Source organism: Epinephelus moara, chromosome 11 (genome assembly GCF_006386435.1).
Source record: "Epinephelus moara isolate mb chromosome 11, YSFRI_EMoa_1.0, whole genome shotgun sequence".
NCBI lineage: Eukaryota > Metazoa > Chordata > Actinopteri > Perciformes > Serranidae > Epinephelus > Epinephelus moara.
In genome coordinates, this window is record NC_065516.1 from 14,721,121 (window position 1) to 14,742,982 (window position 21,862).

Sequence of the window (21,862 nt, forward strand, 5' to 3'; positions counted from 1 at the left end):
TTTTTTGGGGAGTTTTTCCTTATCCGCTGTGAGGATCCAAAGGACAGAGGGATGTTGTATGCTGTAAAGCCCTGTGAGGCAAATTGTGATTTGTGATATTGGGCTTTATAAATAAAATTGATTGATTGATTGAAATGCAGCCAGGACACTGACAGGAATGTGTTTTTGGCTTGGAAATAAAAGACCCAAACAAATATCTCAGCAAGACGATTCTGAAGTATTTCAAAAGTAATCCAAAGTATTTAGAATATGTTTCTTAGTTTGAGTAATCTAATGGAAAACATTACCGATTACATTTGAGGACATGGAATCTGTAGTGGAACACATTTAAAAGTACCCCTCCTCACCCTATGCATTGCAATTTTTTTCACTGTTTTAATTTGTCTCGTTCACTCCCTCTTCTTTCTTTCTTCCTCTTCTCCAGTGACCCCACTGCTATTAGGATACGTCCCCCTCTTCTGAGGGAGGTCAAGCGACTAATGGTTCAATCACAGCAGTGTCACAGTCCCACCATCCCCCTCCATTCACCCACAGAGGGGGTTCATCATTCTACCATATACCACCTTAAGGGGCTTCATTACTTGGGTTTAGAGCACCTTAAGTGGTTAAACAAACAGTCAGCAGTACAAGGGTCAATTGACTCCTCGGACTGGTAGAAGAAGAAACAGAAATCTCAAGTCTCTTCTCTACCTGCTGCTGCTGGAAACTTTCTGTATCCTTACAACATGTCAGCCATGTCAAAAAAGGGCTAATGAAGACGGAGCAGGTAAACACATGCAACTTTGAAAAGTTCAACCAATGCAACACTTCTCTAACTCCGACCATCAGCCCAACAGACCCTTTCCCTTTTTCCCTCCCTCATTTTTCATTCCTCTTTTATTTCCCTCTCTTTTCCCATGGTTGCCACATCCAGTCCTCCACCAGTTTGCAGGTCTATTCAGCCCAATACAAAAGCAGCAGGGCCGGTCCTCTGTGGACCAGAGGAAAGCATGCCTCTCAAAAAAAAAAAAAACAGAAAAAAGAACTATCCCGCTCTCTCTCTATGGTGATTGAATTTCTTAACATCTTTTCAAAAAGCGCTTAAATGCCTGGAGGCGAGAGGAAGAAACAAGCTAATGGTGGATGGGGAGCACTGAACAAATTTCAGAGCCCTTTCCTGCTCGCGTTTGAGGTTGAAAGCAGGCTCCTGCCTTTCAAGTTTCAAAGTCCTCCTTCCTCCCGCAGTGTCACTGAAGGATTTGAAAAGAAGGTAATTGTGCTCACTGCCGTCCTGATCAGAGCACACGCCCCAGCTCTAGTATTTCAGGAGCTTTCTCTGCCACTATTATGGTACCTGGTGCTCCATTCCTGCATTCTTCCTCCCTTACTACTCTTTCTCCTCTCTCCCTACAAATGCACCCTCTCTTGCTCTCCCTCACTTGCTTTCTATCCTTCTTTCACCCCCAGCAAGCCACTCATTAAATCCTAAAGCCCAGGTTTCTCCCTTTTTTCCCCTTGTCTGGGGTCTCTATTGTAAAACTCTGGTGCGAATACCTTCAGAGAAAACCCTATGCATGGCCTTTAATATGGCGGCATAAAAGAGAGTTTGGATGCAATGACAAAATGAAATTTTAAAAGAGATAATGAGATATGGAGTGGGGCCAGTTCCTCCGAGAGCTGGGCTCCGGGACAAGGAGGGGGGCTAAAGTTAAGGGTGCCCAGCCAATTCAAAGAAATGAAAAGTGAAACAAAACCCTCGGCTTGTTGTTTTTGAAGGTATTCTCAAGAGGCAGGGGTTAAAAACAAGGATTGCTGCTCCTCAATATGCCAATCTGCCCTGTCTCAAGCATCCGATTTGCCCTCCGGCCTGCACTCCCTAAAGCAGGGACATGTATGTTTCTAGGGTGCACAAAGCGCCACTGCACATTGCAACTCTTTCCCCCCCCGTTGCCGCCTTTCCTAAAAGCCTAAACATCAGAGGAGGTGTTGTTGTACCTCTGAGCCAAAGCCAGACATATGCTGTGTTCCACCTTCGAACTTCTCAAAGCTGTTGTCAGTGGCACAAACAGGTTTTTTGGCTGGGGAGCGCATGGAGCGCGAACAAGGAGGAGAGGAGTGGAGGATATACAGTGAAATCACAAAACACTTCTTCAAAGCGCCTCTCCTCCTGTGCAATAATCTCTTGCTCCTTTTTTTCTTTCTCTTGCAAATCAACTCCCGGGAAAGACTCAAGACTTCCCAATTAACAATGAGAGGGGGAAGAAAAATTCCAGCAGCTGGCTAGAGTTTAATAAGAGCACCTCTCCAAGCAGCTTAGGCTTATGTACCTGATTCACCGGCCCTGGCATTGGCGCTATAGACAGAGGAAATCATTCGCGATTAGCGCAGGCTGAAAGACGAGGGACGCGAGACGTGAGGCGCTCAAACTCCACCAAACCCAAGACAACAAGAGCACCGGGGGATTACCGCAATTGTGTGAGGTATTTTTCTGATCAACTTCTTGGCCGACGATTCGCTGGGTGCCTTCCCCACAACAGAGTTCAGCTCTGCATTATGTGAAGGTTACCAAATCCTAACGGAGCGTCCTGTATCAGCCTACAAAGGGTGACATTAGAGAAACTCCTTGACAAACAAATCTAAATGTCAGAAGGCAGAATCAGGTCATTACCCTGATGTCTGTGTGCAGGGTAGTTAGCAGTCAAACTATTTGACAGAGCTCTGGAGAACTTCAGCATAAATAAAGTTCACTCCCTTTAACTTTGCGCTCATGTTTGATTCTGTCTCTGCAGAGTGAATCCGTAGTGGTACATTATTTAACCGTGTGACTGATGTTCGGACGAATTGCAGAGAGAGGCACAGGCAGGTCAGGATGTTCCCTCTCCTGGTTAGCAGTCTATTGTCAGCAGCTGATTTCCCACACAGCGCCTGCAAATGCCCTCTTCAATATTCATCTAGGCAAATTCGACGACTCCCACATCTCAATTTGGCTCTCGGCAGCCCACACCCCAACCCCCCTGCTCCACAGCCCCGTAGTCCCAGCCTGTTCTCTCTGCCGCCAGGGGTCTGCTGGGACGCACCCAGAGCTCAGCATCTCGCAGCCCCAGCCTCCAGGCCCCGGGGCTGGGGAGGGGCAAATCAAAGCCTGCTTGGCGCCTTCCTCCTTCCCTACGCTCACCTCAAATCAGCCTCACAGCAGGGTTGTGTCGTGCCAAGCCTCCGCCTGCCCCTAGCTACCCCTTATTCACCCATTAGGGGCACAGGCCCACCATAGAGCAGCCCGAAACCCCACTACCATTTCATCAGGGCCACATTGTGAGGGAGCAATGAGCATTGCAGCGAGAGAGCTGAAAGCCCCGACTCTAAAATGCACACTGATGCAGCTTTTTTGACCATGGATAGTTATGGCTTTTAAGGTTTTTCACTCAAAGGGCACCTTGGCCTACATTCTTTGAGGAATCAAACACCAAGAGATGCATTTGATCAAGGCTTCAAAGCAAAAAGTGCCATTTAGTGCTCTGATTGGCTTATAGACTGTATTAGCATTGCTTCAGATGGTCACAAGCCAGCTATGATCAGCCCAAAACCTGTTAGTTATTTATACTGTCCCTCTGTAACAATGTAAAATGATTGTGTGCTAGGGCAGACTGGGGCAGAACTATGTCCGTTTGGGATAGTGGGTCTTTTAGGGTGAATCTGGGCACAATGCCCACCAGACCAGAGCGGGCCAGCTTTCCACTGGGCCTCAGCACTGGAATCCCACTTCTGACACCAGAGTGATCCGGACCAAGTCTGTGGCACTCAGATTAGGAACAGCTCGCCAAGAGAAATGGATATCCAGCCAAAGCAAAGAAACACAGAGCCAACAGTTTGGATAAAATAGAAAAAATAATACAGTAATTTCAAGCACATCAAATACGATCCAAAATGCCACTGTGGATGTTTCCCACCTTACCGTATAGAGTCATAAACTTCACTTCACTTAACTTTGAATAACTCAAACTTTATGTTGCATTTGTTTCCTAAATACTCTGATGTTTTTTTTGGCTTGTGTAAAAATGCACATTCACACATTCTGGTACATGTGTTTAAGCGCATAACTGTGCACTGTATCGAGGCATAGAGGCCCCCATTAAGATAGTTAGCCAGCACTTACTGGGAGCTGGATAATTAGACACTTCAAAGGCACCTGCCCACCATCCCAGAGGGGGCAGGAATCGCAGCGCCCCGCCCCATTTAAAAGCATGTTAACTCCTATCTGAGGCTAGCAGGCTAATTTAACTCTTGACATTTGATATCTAAGGAATGAGAGGGATCAGCCATTTAGCTGGAACAGGATTACCCCCCAACCGCCCTCCTCCTCCCCTTCCTCTCCCTCCCCTTCAACCCCAAAACCCCCTCTCCCAGTCGGGCCGGATTCATTAATTTTCCTGCTGCTAAGCACTTTATCAATGACTGGTGAACGTCTAAGTCCAGAGTGGACTCTCTCTCTCTCTCTCCCACTCTCCTGCTCCCTCTCTCTTCGGTGGTGATTAGGCCTGTGGATGTTCAAATCTGTCTGTCTAATTCACTGCCTGCTCTGTTGCTGCTCATCTATTCTCACACCTGCTATGCAGCCCAGCAAAAGAGCCGTGTCTGAACAACACTTAGGCTACGACCACACTAAGCAGCTCTAACTAACTCTGAAAATGCTGTTCAAGTGTGAAAGCAATAACAACATTTCCAGGTCGTTTTCATAAAAAGGTCTCAGTGCCAAACTAAAATGCCTAACTGGAGGATAATGCCTAAAACTCTTATCCATCCGATTTCACTCTGCAAGGAACAACTTTAGTTTGTTGGATTGGCTTTTTAACTTTACTACCACACACTCACAGATTAGGCTTACTTGAAACACATGCTATTTTTATACCTATCCACTCTGAACACCATTTTTGAAAATCTTCATTTACAGGTGTCACAAAGATTGGAATTTAGCCTGCTTAGGCTCCAATCACACAGAGTTTGTTCACTGCTTTTACAATGCTGAGCACCTCATATTTTTCCACTCTATGCATGTTACTTTTTGCAGGAGCGCCCTTAACACCTCCCGTTGAAAAATCTTCACCTCAGAGCATTGAAAGCGCCCTACGTCATTGGCTTTTTAGCCCATTATCCAGTCAGATGAGGTGAGAGGCGGGCCTCCTGTGATGTGATGTGATGTGAAGTGCAGCATACATTTTGTGGTTTGTGTTTATCTAACATTAGCTCACTTTCATCTTCGCCCTACTAGGCAAGCTGGAAGACATCTGAACAAACTGTATCCTTAACTACTGACTAACATTTTACTGACCGTAATTAGGCCAAAAATTAACAGCCAATTGTCAAACTGTCCCCAACTCATCTTCAAATAAGCCTTGACCCGACCATCATCCAGGTGAAGCTCCTGGACCAGCTGGTGGTGCTCCCTTTGATTCCTTATCTCTATGAGTAGCAACACAGATCTCCATTTCCCTGTCACCAACGTACTATGTGGAAACAGCCTCACACCCTCAATCAGAGTCACAGCAACTGCCCTTTGCCAGATCTTAATCTACAGATCTGTGAATTTACTTTACGGAAAATAGCAGTTAAGATAAGGACAGGTGATTCTGTGGTTGCCTGCCAACAATTAAGAAGATACAGCACGCTGCCAAAAGCAGCAGGCTTCAACGAAAAAAGGCAGTGTGGTGCGCCTTGCGTTTTGCAACCTGCAAAGTGTGCTCCGTCTGATCGGGACCTCAGTGTGGATGTATGAAAGTGTAATGTGTTCACCTGAGGAAATCAGCTCTGTTTTTCTGAATTAACAAGATTATTATTTCAGATTCTACTATAGGTTTATAATGGGGAAAATCATCTGCTCTTGTTTTTCTGAATTACGAAGGCAAAAATAGGACATTTTTTCTTAAGTGGGTGCATTAAGCTACAGTGAATGTACGTTCTGTGTGTTGGCACAAAATTTTAGCTTACACTTGCTGGTAATGATGTTATTCGTCATAAACCTGTATTCATTTACAGCAATAACAGCACTCCAGCCAAATATATTCAAATATAGTAAGTAACCTTTGACGTATCACAGGTAGAGAGGTGCTGGGAGTTAATTCGCATCCATAACTGTACATTAGTTTCAGTCTAATGCCTTCTGCTGAATGTCTACATTACAGGTTGAATCAGGGGCTACACATGAGTGTGACGGATCTGGGTTAAATGAACAGCATGCCGGGGCCTTTGATGCTGCAGCTGGTAATGCTTACAGTTTCTAACCCGTCACATTTGGACATAAGGCCTTTTTACCAGAGAGCATGACAATCAGAATTCCAAACTACAAGCCAAACGCCATAAAAATAACACAACTCAACTGACTCCTTCACTCTGCTCCCACAATGAGAGGCTGTTCTGCACACACATTCAGTCACCTGCTGCTAAAAAAACACAACAACACTAATTAAATCAACTTTTGCCTTTACAGCTTGACACATTAATTATCTAAAATAACATTAGTTCATTTTCCAAATTTTTTTCATCTGGAGGTGCCAAATCAACGCACAAAGAACTCTTTATGAAACTTTCAATCAGCCTTCCAACATCCTATCATCATTACGTCTGACGGCTGGCTGCAGAATCCCAGACCTGACCCTCACCCCGCCCCCAGCGTGTGATATGAATGGGAGTGCCCGCTTAATAAACAGGGTGTAATTCACCCCTCTCCCCCTGAAAATACAGGTGAAACCTGGACCCCTTCATTACAGTGTCTGCAGCAGGCAGGGAAAGCTCTGCAGATTAGAGGATCTGCTATGTTGGCCAAACAGACTTAACCGCTGTCTGCTGGGAAGGGGCTGGAGGTGAGTCGGCGAGAGGAAAAGACACCAGACTTTCTATATGTGATGAGATAAGTGGCTCTGTAGTGCAATACAGAGCAAAGGACAGGGTGACAGTAGCAGGTTTGGATATGATGGACTGTTGGAGCAATCGTATTGTATGTTGCAGGTTAGATCAGCCAGCATGTGCTGGTAAGTGTCACTGAGTCCCTATGTGCTCACTTGAGGGACATTTTAACACATAGTAGAAATCAGCGCTTGAACGTAACTTAAGACATTCACCCTTGTATTGAACTTAAGTACAAATTGGAGGTACTTCACTTTAGTATTTCTATTTTCTGCTTCTTTATACTTAGGCCCAATCCCAATATCCCCCCTTGCCCACTACCCTTTAGCCATTGGCCCTACCCCAAGCCCTTGCCCACTACCCCTTGGCCCTTGAAATGAAGCAACGAGGGTTAGGGGTTGAAATCTTTCCCTAGGAATTGGGACACCACTCACTACGTCACCGCGTCGGTTAGGTTCACGCATACATAACTATTTTAAACAGGAAGCTAAGCTGCGAGACATCTACATTTCCAACCGGTATCTACAACGTAACGATAACGTTAGCTACTTTTATGCTTGCTACTAACGGTACGTTAGTAGCAAGCATAAAAGTATTAAGATATGTATGACAGGGGACTTCTGCTAGCTAGCCAGCTAGCTAACCAGCTAACATTATGAGGCAGCATAGTTATACTAGCATGTTGTGTTATACTAGCATTACTATACTAGTAATGTGAAAAATCTGACAATCTTGCAGAACAGGACAGTTGACAGATGCCAGATAGTGCGAGATAGCTAGCTAGCTAACAAGCAACCTGACGACGGGAACGTTAGCTAGCTGGCTAGCTTTCTGTCAACTCCAATCTACACATCGTGAATGACAATAAAAACTTTTTTCCCCGTCTCTTGCCTGGCGGTAGCTATGGCGACGTCTACCCCTCGCTGGCAAGTCAGCATCTGAAATCCCTCGCTCCTAGGACTAGTTTCATACACACTACCCCTCGTTATGCCCCCTACCCCTAAACGCAAAAAGGAATTGGTACACCCCTACCCCTCGCGGTAACGCGCAAATCTAGGTTACTTTGCTCTAGTTACTTTGCGGATTCAGATTACCAATACAAAATATAATAAATACGTAAAGACTATATACATAGGGATACCCAGCAGTATGTAAAGTAATATATCAAATATATAAATTAAAAATAGCTTCACATTTACCAGCAGCAACATTAAAGCAGTGAACATATTAATGCATCAATAATTATAATCTAATAATATATTATACATTATTCTGAAACGGGACATTCTGTATCATGAGAACTTTCAGTTTTGGTACTTTAAAGGTATACTATGCAGGATTATCGTTTACTGTTTGTTGACAGCTAGCAAAGACGAAGTAAAAGCCAACCCCATGATTTGCACCCATTTGGAGTTTCGCTATAGACTCACTTTACTTGCATTTTTTCTGGTGCTGTGTTTCTTGGATACCTGCTGCTAACAGTCTGGCACCAGGTTGCTACCTTTTTCATAAAGCCTCAACCTCACCTGAGCGCTGTGCAGGTACACACCCATAGACGTCCTGAGCATGAAAAATAAGTAGAAATCAAGAAAATACAGACTGAGGGCAGAGTCTCTGCAGCAAAATACAAGTGATGATTAAGAGGGATTACTTCTGTATGAGTCTATACATTGTCTTTAAGGAAAACCCTGCATAACATACCTTTAAATACAGGGTTGTAATGCTATTTGTACTGCAGAACAAGAGCACACCTATGATGGCACGCTCATGCTTGCATAGTTACCTTGTGGTTGATTTTGAAGGTTATGTAACCACTGTTCCTAGAGTGGCAAGTTTACATACATGAGTCAACGATAACTATAAAATAAAATGAGGTTTCACTACCTTGTCATTTTTACTGGTTACGGCTACCTATAAACTAAGAAAAAATCATATAAGGTGGAATGTTTTCTTGCATGTTATTCAATACATTAGTTCACAGCACGTCATGAATCAATCACTACACCATAAATGTCAATATGACAACTCTGGCTGTTACATTTGTTTTTTATTGGCTCTTTTTAGTGACATGCGCTTCAGTGATGATTGGATCTCTAAGCACATAAAATATGTAGTAATTACAACCGGATTTTGTAAACTAGGAATATTTTATTTCCTCACTTAGAGACTAAATAGTGGCGGAGCGTCTTTCCGGTGTCCTCCAGCAGCACTATAACCCTGTTTAAGTACATTAAGATACTAATACTTTTGTTTATTTACTTGAGTAAGATTTTGACTGTAGGACTTTTGCTTGTGACAGAGTATTTCTTTAGGGATCCGAGTACTTTTTTCATGACTGATAGAGAGTTATTTGAGGTGTCCAAGATTTTGGAGGTTTGGATAGGCATAAAACTGTTTCTGTTGCGCAATCAGTGCAAAAGATGAGCAACTACCTTAAGAAAAAATGGTGTCTGTGGTTAAAAAGTCAATGACACAAACCTGTGCATGACTTTGAAGGAGCACTGGGGAATGCAACATCCAATCGCTGAGTCTAAAGTTGTGTTTCAGATTGCAGATGTTACTTTCAGGTTCCTTAGTCACACCAAACTGACTCCCCAGAAACAAAGTTGTAATATTTCTAATAGATCAAGAAGCCAATTATTAGAGAGAAGCTTCTATGTTGGGGGACATAGCCAGATAATGACATACAAAACAAAAAAAAACAAAAAAAGTGAAAGTTGCTCCTTTAACAGCCCATACATGAGACACGTTCCTCTATCTGCCCACATATTATGTAGCTTCCTAAATCACCTTACAACCCTAGTTCATCTCATCATACCTCCTGCTTCAACACTCCCTTACACTCTACATCTCCCTGCCTCCTGTTGCCGTCCCCTCTCTGTAATGAGCTCTCCTCATGTATGACCTCTCCTGTCACTCCCTCCAGTCCAATCCTCCTCTCCTGCTCCGCTCTCGTCTCCTTCTCTAATCTCTGCATTACTTTGCCATTAATCCCACATTCCACACGAGGATGGCCGGTGCAGCTCAGATGACACACTGCCTTCATAATCTGGTGTTCACGTTGGGATGGAAGCAGAGCAGTGTTTAAAATCATCACAGTAAAGGACTCTGGCCTACTTTAGGATTCACCTGTAGCATTCTCCATCCTCTGTTACCTCTCTACATCCCACCTTCTGCATCTAATTCGCGCTCTCTTCCCGCTAACCTCTTGTTACTCACTCCTGGTTTCCTGATATCATCCCTCATTCTCCCAGTTCCCATGTCTTTCCCAAATCTCCTCAATCTCCCTCCATCTCCCTTCATCCCTTTCCCGCACACTCCCTCCCTCTCTCCATCCACTACCTCCCTCCATCCATCCCCCCCCCCTCTCTCCAGAGCCGCAGTGGGACTGTTGGACTCACGCAGCCCCATGCTGAGCTGCTCCAGAGCCAAGCCAGAACAAAGAGCCCATTGAGCCGAGCGGAGACATAATGTGGGCCGCCTCTGACAGCGCCGAAGATGAAGTCATGAGGTCGCCAAACAGTTAATAATGATAGCCCATCCTCCAGCTGCACCGAGAGTGTGTGTGTGTGTGTGTGTGTGTGTGTGTGTGTGTTGGTGCCGTCGAGGAAAGTGAGAGAAAATGAGAGATTATGTGTCTGCATGCATGTATGACTGAGTATCTGCAGTATGCATGTACACTTGTGTACATATCTTAAAGCATGTCGACGGATAAAAAGCTTTTAAGAGCGTAATGAGATACTCCATGACACTCAAAAATGCGCTCAATCACTTTGTAAATACCACAGAGGAAAAACAAAACCTTCAGAGAATTGCACTTTTAGTTTTGGCTTCGCTCCAGCTGCATTGAAGAACACCCACCCCACCCCACCGCCGCCCCCCGCTTTCCTTATTGGAGTCTGTCTGGCGCAAAGTCTGACATGAGACACATCTCCGCGGGACTGGAGCTGTCGCTGCGAGGCCCACACTCCGAACATCATTAGACTTGCAGCTCCAGGTGAGATCAGGCAGGGTAGGGAAGACAGAGAGAGGTGCATGTGTATTTGTGTCTCTGTGCAAAAGCATGCATGTGGGAGATTAGGTTCAAGTATTAATCTCAGTGCCTCTGAATGGACATGGCCTATTAAAATGCCTTTACAGGACCACTTGCTTGTCAAGAGGCCTCCGGGCTGAGTTGGGCTCAGGACAGGGGGGGAGGAGGCGGAGGCGGGGCGAGAATGGTGAAAGACAGCTATGCAATTGATTAACATTAGAAGGACTTGGTCAAGTTCAAATTGCACGGCCCCTCTGCTGTAAGCTACAGACATTTGTTTCCCCGCAAGTAGAATGTTTCTTTCAAACCCCGTCTCTGCTACACATCTGAGTTCAATTCTCCGCATGCCCTCTCTCTAAAAATCAATTCCTCCTCCTCTCCTCTGCTCTTTTCCTCCAGCTCTGCGAACAGACCAGGGCGAGGGGATTACACTGTCCCTCCCCAGATCCAAGCAAGACAACAAATGGTTCTTATCAACTGACACCCCCCTGCCATCCAGGAGGAAGAGGCAGAAAAACTGGCCTGGCCGCCCCGGCACGGATGTGTTTCTGGGCTCTGTCTGCCAATCGTGGCAACTCTTTTCACACTTAAAGCCTGAGCTATTTACGAGAGCCCTGGGAGAATGCGTACGCAGCACCGGAGGGTGGGAAGAATGGTGGGGAGAGAGCTGCTGCTTCTCAACCTCTGCTTCTAATCAATCACCAGAAATCACTGCCATGGTTTATGGCCTTTGATCCTAGCTCCTCTTTCGCACTGCGAGGGAGAGAGCCAGGGCGGGGAAAGGGGAGGGGGAGCAGGGAGAAGGGTGAGAGTCAAGGCCCAGAGGGTGTGGAGGTCAGGGGAGAGAGATTAGGGGGTATAGGGCCCTTTTGCTCGCTCAAACCTGAAAGCATGTCTTGATTTAATCCAGTGAGTTTTGAGCAGAGAGCGGAAAGTGGCCTGAAACATACAGGCAAAAAAAAAAAAAAGTTTCAGGCTCCAGATAAAAATTCTGCTACATTTCTGGATGTTTTGTTAAACTGGACATCAACCAAAGAGCTTTCCCTGTGATCTCGATACAGCAAACGAAGTTCACATGTTGTCTCTTTAAAACTATAATACCAATAATAAAAACAATCTGCTTTTATTTAACCTCAGTGACTTCTTAAAAATGACACCACTAGTTTATCATTTTAAACAATTTACCCTCTTTGCCAACATTTTAGAAATGAATGTACTTTATGAGAGGAAAGGACATAAAAGACACAAATATTACAACATGTTTAATAAACTGCTGCATCGTTTGGTAAAGCATCATTGTGCATACTCCATAATTAGTAATATATGTTATTTTTGTGCAAGAAAACTTACTGACAGACCTTTCTCACTTCTCCTGTGGTGCCTTTTCTTGTAACATACACATAAAGCATGTATATGCAGCAGAGGTGTGGACTCGAGTCACAAATTTAATGACTTTAAAGGGAAACTACACCAATTTTCAAAATTCATACATGTTATACCTATAGTCTCAGACAGTTCAAAAATATTCGTAACAATGTGCAAGTCTGTCCTGAAACCAAAAACTAGAGTGCTAAAACTCAATTTGTGATAGGTTATAAGGTCTGGAGCTGCTCCATAGACAATGAATTGGGAAAGATGTTCTAGATGACACAGAAAGCAACCAGGGGAACATTCTGAGTATATGGGTACAGAATAAAGCTTGCTTGGGTCCAAAAAAGAAAACAAACAAAATCAGTCTCCCATTCATTGTCTTTGAGAGACAGTAGCTCATGTTCACAAATATTGATTGAACTCTCCTCGACCATAGAAAAAATATATTGGAATGCTTAAGTTAGGTGGTGTTCCCCTTTAAACTTGACTTGACAAAATCAAAACTCGCAACTCGACCTGGACTTAAACACCAGTGATTCATGACTTCACTTGGACTTGCGTCTGTGGAGTTGAAAAAACTTGATACTTTCCCCCAAGCCCAAATATTTAAAAGTATGTTATTTTAAAAGTGTGTCATGAATCAATTCATTTCCCTTCATTTCCTGAATCAAATACGATTAACGCCAGATTTACTTTGTTTGAAGCAATCCACAGCATCCAGTCAAGTTGTCAAGAGGAAACATGAAGAACTAACGTTATGCCAGATGGCAAAAAATGATACCAAAGAATTTAATTTACGTACAAAACTATGCACTATGCAAAAGTCTAATGACAGTATGCAAAACATGCAAGTCGAACATTAGACATGGAAACACAACAACTTTCAACAAACTTGTTTTAACAAATAAATGCAAATTTTTAAAAGCATACATAATTTGTGTGCATTTAATATATTACTCTGTTGATAAAATGGCATTTCACTTGATGAAGAGCGCAAAGACTTGTTGAGGACTCGAAACTCAAAGTTTAGGTCTTGGACTGTTTCATATGGCCTTACTACCTAAATGTCAAACTAGCAACTAAATGCAAAAGGAAAGAAATGCCTTAACATGCACATGATATAAATTATTGAAAAACATTTGTTTTGTTGATTCCAGACAAAAACAAAATCACATGCAGAATGCAGAAGTTCAGCTCTCTAGAAGGACCTGTCACTCTTAAACTCCAACCCTGGTGGCAAGGGCACTAGTTGCTACCTCATCCCATTCAAAAAGAATCCAACTGTGGTAAGGAGGCGTGAGTGAGTGAACAAAACAGAGAGGACGCAGAAAAGAACACACCACAATAAATCCTCCTGGCAGGGTCAGGACACCCCCGCTTTGTTCCTCGTGGCAGGAGGGAGGCCACTGATGCCTACCGACAAATGGACAGAGTGGTAGAATAATCAACTACTGTTTCCCCACTTTATGGGTTTATGAGTTTACAGGGCCCTTGGTGGCCCCTGCACCTCACTCTCTGAGAGGAGTGAGATCCGGCAGGGCTGCAGAGCCGCTGGGCTTGTCAACGTAGCCCCAATCCTCTCAAACAGGGCAGGCTGATTTGTCTTTGAGAGGCTGATCATTGGTTCAGGGAGTTGTCTTTGAGACTTGTCTCTGACCCGGGTGACCTCTGACTCCGAGGCCATTCTGGCTCTCAGCGTGTCAGTGAAAATTATCTCAGGTTCTCCTGAGGCGCCATTGTGATGGTCAGCATGAACCATCACAACATATTAGATTTCAAAATCTATGGCTGAGATGTCAAATTGGGATTGCGAGTTGAAAAATACAGCTTGGGTCTTATATATGTTGTTTTGGCCAACATCTGTACTGGTGATATACCACTGTACTCACTAAGTTACTTGCCAGGATCTGGAAATGCAGCAACATTGCAACAAGGTCCAAGCCCAAGCAGAGAACACAATCTTATGAGAATTTAAAAAAAAAAACTCCCAGGCTTCCAAACTTATTTTCGAGAGAAAACCAATCACCAGTACTGTCTGTTGCAAATGTCCATCACAGTTTCCAGACTGAATTCTTAGTTCCTGCTGTTCTTACCACAGTTGCGCATCTGTCCAGTTTTCCTGTGCAACAAGGAACCAGCAATTCAGGTTCACTCAATCTGAGTTTCATTCATCCATAAAGTGGTAAAAAAAAATATCTGTTTTATTTGCAACATGTGTGATTGCCTGACTGCTTGTGTCTGACTTCATTATAACAATTAGCCCTTTTCCATACATGTGTGCTGGCTTGGCTTGACTTGGTTTGAGTGTGTCAGCCCAGTGCAGCAGGGATTTGCATCTCCATACAACAGAGCTACTCGCTTGAAGGTGTTTCTGTCCGCCCCACTGGTGTTACAACTTTATTGTACTGTTGTGTGAGTTTTTTAATTTTCTCCCAGCACTGCAAGAACATACATCAGATGCCCATCTGCTGCCAATACAATCTTCTCACTCCAAGCAGTGTTTCATCTGCCATTCTTTCTTGAGACGTCGTTGAAACTGATGAACTATGTCTGGGGATACCAGCAGAGGCTATTTGAACATGTTACTGAATGGTCACTGAATGTTGACGCCAAACAATGACGCCAAGGCTCATCCAAGGTCATTTCACTCTCCTTAGAGGTAGCTGGGCACACTTTGGCCCAACTCTGGAGATGGTCCATCTCAGGTGTAACTGCACGACTTAGCACATTTAAACTAGTAATCAAAATACAAATCAACGCAGCACTGTGTGAAAAGTGCCACTGGAAAAGCTCTAAATATGTTCCCAGATCTCAGTAATTGCTTGCTGAGTCCAGTGTTATCATAATTGATAGAAAAAAAACAGCTAAAACTTCAAAAACATGACCCATGTAATGAATAAGGATTGCCTTCATTGAGGTTCAAAGCTTTATTTCTTGCTACACCCTCCATAGCAAACAAGTAGGATGATCACTGACCAAAAAACCAAAGATGCAATTCCGCTACAGCTACATTCTGGCTGCATCTCCACAGCGTGCAAAAGTCTTGAGGCAGTGGCTTATATGCATCTTCCAGCGGTGAAGGAGCAGTAGAGCTCCAGCAGGCAGATCTGGGCATGTGGAAGTGTGCCAGACAAGAGAGGCCAGGCTGGGCTGGACTGGGCTGGGCAGCTGAGGTTCCCCTCCGCCCTGAGTAGCAGCGAGGCTAAGCTAATCCTGTGCCTCAGGCCCCTGTGAGGTGGCTCTGCCAAAGCCTGTCCCCCTGCTGCTGCAGGAAATTGCCTTCAGTGCAGAGGTCCATGAAATGGCTATGGCTCCATCCGCTGTGTGTGCACATGGGGCCAATGTGACTTCACAAACCCTGATCTACAGGTAGATTTTATATTTGCTACCTGTAATATATTTCTAAAACCCTGTGATGTCATGAAAACAGACATATTGTGGATAAATCGGTATTTTCTTCCATGTATTTCTGCTTATATAATAAGCTTTTATGTATTTTATGTATTATTTATGTACTATACAGAGCTCTTTTGACACTAAAAGCCAGTTTTCCTGTGTGGGGTTGTGTGTCAGGCTCTATAACGCCTCCTCCATTGTGCTGTTTGACCCGTGGGCCAGCCAGAGCTCCCATGAGGTCCCTTATCCCTCCATCAGTCCTCTCTCATTAGCCCCCACAGGCAGAGCCCAGAGTAGGGTAACACAGAGGGGCCCCTGCTTCCTCCTCTGGTCCCCATGAAATACATACAGCACAAATACAGATGACAGAGATCACCATTTAGCAGCAATGCAAAAACAAGTACATTTCTTAAAATAACCACCAGCTTGTTTCCTCAAAAAAAAAAAAAAAAAAAGGCAAATTCAAGGAAGATATATTTCTTGCAGTTAAAATCCCCGTCAGATTTAATCATGCTGAATCACTTGTCAGCATTCATTGTCAGTGTCTGGGTGTTCTTGTTAATTTTGTGTATATATTAATCATTGTTCTCTTCAGTTAAACAATAAAAGATCATCTTTTAGTGGGGATAAAACAGGGATAAAAAAGTGGAAAGCAGAGGTGGCGGCATGAGGAGGGAGGAGGAGGAGGAGGAGATGGGGCAGGACACAGTGGAGAAACAGTTGATTATGAGTCCCATCAAGTGATCAATGATTTCATTAATAAGACGGATCACGCGGCTGTCATAGCTGTGACACGGGCTGAGGGATGATCCGCTCCCGGTGCTCCATTTCCCCCAAGCCTCCCTCCCTTCCTCCCTTTCTCCCTCCCTGTCCTTCCAATATCGCCTCCCTCTGCCGACGACAAGGGAACGCCAAGGAAAAAAGGGATGGAGCTGGGTGTTGACGGGGGAGGAGGGTGGAGGGGGTTAGTCATGAGGGAGGGAGGGAATGGAGGGGGGGGAGGAAGAAAAGTGAAAATCCATTTTGAAACCCATTTTCAATTAGGGGTCCACAAGCTGTTATCACAGGTGTCCCAGAATGGGGGCCCGTAAGTGAAAATGTCTCCTATCCGTTTCTGAAATGAAACCTTATCTGGGAGGCACAAAGATGGCGGGGACAGCATATCTGTAAATTACTTTCCATCCCCGCTGTTAACGGGAACTTTATTTCTGTCAGATGACATTCCCCTCTATTTACTGTTGATCATTTAAATGGCTGCCTAAAAAGAAGGTGGCCCCTCTATCTCTTTCCTCTCTCCCCTCTCTGAATCATTCTTCTTCCCATCAGGAGTTTTTTTTCTTCAAAGCAGTCAAGTGTTCTTTTTCTTCCGTAAACACTTTAGCCACGCTCTCCATTTGCTTAGGGATTTCTCCGGTAACCCACAAGAAAGCCTAACATTTGTTGCCCTTTAAGGCTTAACTTGTTTGCCTCTGAGACCCTTGCTCTTGCCCTTTTAAGCACGACCATTAAAAGGCCCCAACTTCATAACCTGCTTTACTACGGCTGTGTTATGTTTAAACATTAAAGGGATAGTTCAGATTTTTTGAAGTGGGGACATAATCAGTGTATTACCTCCAGTAGAAGTCTGTCAGTACGCCCCCAGTTTGGAGAAGCAGGCAGGAGTACCGCCTCAGAAGCTGAGCAATGCACTGCTGTTGACAGGGGTGGCAACATAACATATTTTTTCCACCTACGTAAGGTCCCACCTAAAAACGTCTACATCAGATTAAGTATATGCTATATTGAGAGTATTTTCACCTCTTTACCTTTCTGTCAGACAGCCTGTTCCAGCGGTTTCAATTATACACGTATGCTCTCTTCAAAGCCACCAGACTCCATTGACAAAAACAGAAATTTTGGCTCTCTGAACACAGGAGTTGTTTGTCTACCACTGCATCGCTCAGTTAGTTAGTTTGTGTTATTGTGTGACTTTGGTCAATCACAACTTACCATTTCAAACACCAAGGTCACACAATAAGACAAACAAAATAACTGATCGAGGCAGTGGTAGACCAGTAGCTGCAGTATTCAGCGATCTTAAATCACCTTTTTTCTCAATGGAGTCTGGCTTTGAGGAGAGTGAGAAATTTGCTTCAGTTCCCTTTTGGAAATCACTCTCTGATGGAAAGATACAGCACCAAAAATATAGTCAGTATAGTGTTGATGTTGATTTAGGTGGGGTTTTTAGGTGGCTAAAATATGTTTTGCTGCTTCCCCCTGCCCACAACAGGATATTGCTTATCTTCCGTGTCAGTTCTCCTGCCTGCTTCTCCAAACTGGAGGCGTGTCGACTGCCATTTACTGTTAGTAATACATTGACTATGGATAAGTACCTCATACAACCCCACTCCAAAAAATCCAAACTATCCCTTTAAAGCAGCATTCCCTGACAATTTCCTGAACTCCATCCAGTTGTTCTGCTCCCTGTTTTCAATTCTCATCCTCCTACTTACACTAACTCCCTCTCTTTCCTCAAATCAGCAGCGCCCATATCATAAAAGTCCAACTAACCAGAAACTTTTTCCCCTTCTTTTTCTCCTTTGCAAATAACCAATCCCTTAACCCCCCAGCCCCTGTTTTTTCTCTTTTTTTATTAGCAAATTATCCCATGACGACAGGATTTATTCAGCCAAGAAGCATGGACATCTTTTTTTTTTTTTTTTTTTTTTTTTAGCTCGGGACCCAACAAAAGAATCAGGGGACTTTGTGGTCCACCTGCCTGCCGAATGATGAGGGTGGGAGGGGAGAGCCACCCCCCACCCTCACCGAACCCCTCCTAAAGAGCACCAATCACAGCATTGTTGTGGCACAGTCGGCTCTTTTGAGCTGTCAGTGCGAGAGGAGGGGGCATGGAGATGAATGGCACACAGGATGAAGCCACCATTTAGCCAACCATGTGGGAACGCTCTACCAGGACTCAATAATTACTCTGGGTCTGCTCAACTTGGACAAAACTTACAGACTATGGACAAGAGGGGAGTGGAGGAGGTGAATTATCCCTGTAGTGCATGTAGAGTGAAGATTTTTTAGCCAAATCCAGACAAAGGTGCAGAATTAGCTACAAGATCTGATCAAATCAAAGCAGATCCCAATCACAGAAAAATGCTGTACTTCTAGCACAGACTGCTTTGGAGGCTAAAACATCCGCCATGTCCACTCCACCTGCCCCCCTCTCCCTACTTATTTTCCACTTTTCACAACTTATCATAGCACGCTGTTGCCGGGTGCACCACGGGGTTTCCGCTGCGCTGAGATCAGGGGCCGCTACTCCGCTTGACGGGGGGAAATATTTTGCCAGGCCTTCCTAAGAAGAACCAGTCACTGGGGTTCCACAGCTGCTCACAATTACCTTTTGTTTCGATGGAGGCAATGGGGCAGGGGGCTACGGGGGTTAAAGTTGAGGCGAGTGTAGGGTTACACCTGATAAGAGGTTATGAGTTCTGGGGGCGACTCGGGAATGCGCTGTAATTATAACAACACAAAGAATGTGTAAGCTATCTGCTGATTCCAAGAGCGAGAGAGATTGGGATCTAAAAGGGGACCTTTCTCTGCAGATAAGTATCATCCCTCCCTTCGTCAAGTGAGTTATGAGACTACTGTATTTTAGGGAGTTGCTTAAAGTTGGAGTGTATCCTCTGACGTGGCCGAGTCCAGTGTAGGAGACAAACCTTATGCTGCTCAGAGCTGTAATTACCAACACATCACCAAGAAAAATCCACAATCACGGAGCCAAATTACATCCATGCTTTTTCCACAACAAACTTTTTTTCTTCCCCTTACTGCCCCTTTAATTAATAAAACAGTGCTGGCCATCTGGGAATGAGTAAGAGTGTTCCCAAGATGCGTAAGGATGCATTACCTTACCCACTTCCTGTGATAACTCCCATATGGGGAGCAAGTCACAGCAACTTATTTACCCTTTCGTGGATTGTTTGTCTCCACTTCACACTCAGGATGATCACGTTCGACCTCAGCAGAGTCCCTGACAGACAACTCCAGCTACCAGAGCCAAACCTCCATACCCAAAAACCTCCAAATCCTCTCAATGCTAATGAGCACAGCTGCAGCTTATGCCTGGTGATCTCAGCTCTGGTTTTGTTATGACTTTAGCTTGACGCTCCAAGGCTTTCCAGCCAAAAAAAAAGCCCTAAAATCGCCATCTAATATTCCTCATTCCAGCATCTGAATTAAGAATGAAAGGCTGAATGACGACAGGCCTGATGAACTGTAAGCTCCACTCCGCTTTTAATAGCATGTGTTGAAGACATTGCTATGTAAACATGCCAAAGTTTTGCTACCAGTGAGGGTTGCATGTGACTCAACATGAGAATAGAGGAAAAGCAAACACAAGTAACGTGAGCAAGGATCTGTGATGTCTACATCTTTAAATCATGTTTTTGGGAATCGGTCAGTTTTATCTAACAACATAGGCACAAAACACATTTCTCTGTCCTCAGTAGGAAAGTGGCCCCTATGCTCAAATATCTCGCTACGTTTGGTAGCACATCTCTGTCTCCAGCTCATAGCAGTCTGGAAAACATCCAAACATGCTTCACAACAAGATGAAAAATGGAGCCAACACAGAAGTGCCAAAATCTGCTGTTCCTTGAATGGTGTCTTGAGGTTGGCTCAAAGAGCGAGTCATTCCTCACAGACCCCCATGTTAAAATGCCCGACTTTACAGCAGAAATAAACATGTTTACAGCCTGGTACAAAAAACTTTTCTGGTCTCTGTAGCTAATTTCAACATTCATGTCAACTGTTGGGGGAGGTTGAATTGTTATAACTCACCCATTTAAATTTTGGTAAGGCTTAGAGTTATGCACATGGCAGGGCCACGTTGAGTGATGGCTATATTAGTTGACAAGTCACTACCATGGCAACAACACTGGCTAGGTGATGTAACCATGGCGTAACCCCAGATTCACAGATAGACGTAGCCATAGCTGTCACTATTTCAGTGTGTTTTCAGCTCATGAAAGTTAATTGCAATGTTTTGGTCACCTAAAAAGTTCTTGCTCAGCCTTTTTGTTGTGCTGGAAGACCCTCTAAGGAGTCAGGTGTTCAGTTTTACCAGTAAGTTCATTTTGTCTTAATGGGTTTAAGCCTGTTTTTCACGAACAAAATTTCGTAATAGCATTAGCATTAGCATTATCACAGTTAACCATAGCTGTAAATCAAGGATGTATAGAGAGACCTGGATACAGTGTTAGAGGCAGGACCATGTTCATTTCTATGAGAGCTGCTCAGTGGCGCATGAAGCCAAAAATGGTTAAACTGCCACATATAAAATAACATGGATGATCCAGGGATGATCGGCACTGCTTCCCCAATGTGCGGCCCATAGAGCAGGCGCACTCGAGGCTTCCGCTAGCTTATACGTCTACTTTGGGTTTAGTGCTCTGCTAACTTGAATGGGGATAAAATGATTCAATTGTGCAGCTTTTCTAGACTTTCCAAATATTACTGGACCGAATGGATTAAATCCTGATAGTGAAACGAGCCATTTTTCAGGGGCTTTGACACTCAAAAAAAGACATATCCACTAATTTACAGACATGTCTTTTGCCATTTGAGTCTATGGGAAAAAGTGTTTTTGGTCTGCAGTTGTTTGGTCACTACGAAAATTGGCTTGAAAGCACAGTGCATTTCCTGGGGGGGCCTGCTGTTAATGCACCGTGCTAACCAAGCTAACAGCTAGCATTAAGGTTAGCTTCACCCTCTCTTCCAAATATTGTCACTTCCGGCTCCAAAAGTCCAAGACAGTTATGGATAAAATGCCAAACTCAAAGCTTAAAACGGGAGTCCACAAGCTAATGGGTGCCGGCCTAGTGGTTACGTCCATTATTTAATTAAGTCTATGGCTACAAGCCTTTGTGGCATATGACCAAATTTAGGGATAAAAAATGTGTAAAGTGTAAAAGTTAGGGGTGATGTTTGATTAACAGATGTGAAGAACTTAGCCTGCAAAGAGAAAGCTGAATTTTTCTACACACAAACTAAAGATGGAGGTGGAGGTGCAGCCATGCAGAATCAGCAAGTCACAAGCAAAATCCAAACTATAAAGACTTTTTTTTAATTAACTATTTAATTTTAAAACTGTCAAGAGATGAAAAACAACTGAAAATATCGACCTGGTTGTTATTT

The 21,862-nt window shown here is 44.1% G+C and overlaps 1 protein-coding gene across 1 annotated transcript in view; it reads right to left on the reverse strand.

Annotated features, from left to right (window-relative positions):
- gli3 (GLI family zinc finger 3) overlaps positions 1-21,862 on the reverse strand; it is a 123,436-nt gene that overhangs the window by 82,325 nt on the left and 19,249 nt on the right. The gene's annotated exons all lie outside the window — the stretch shown is intronic.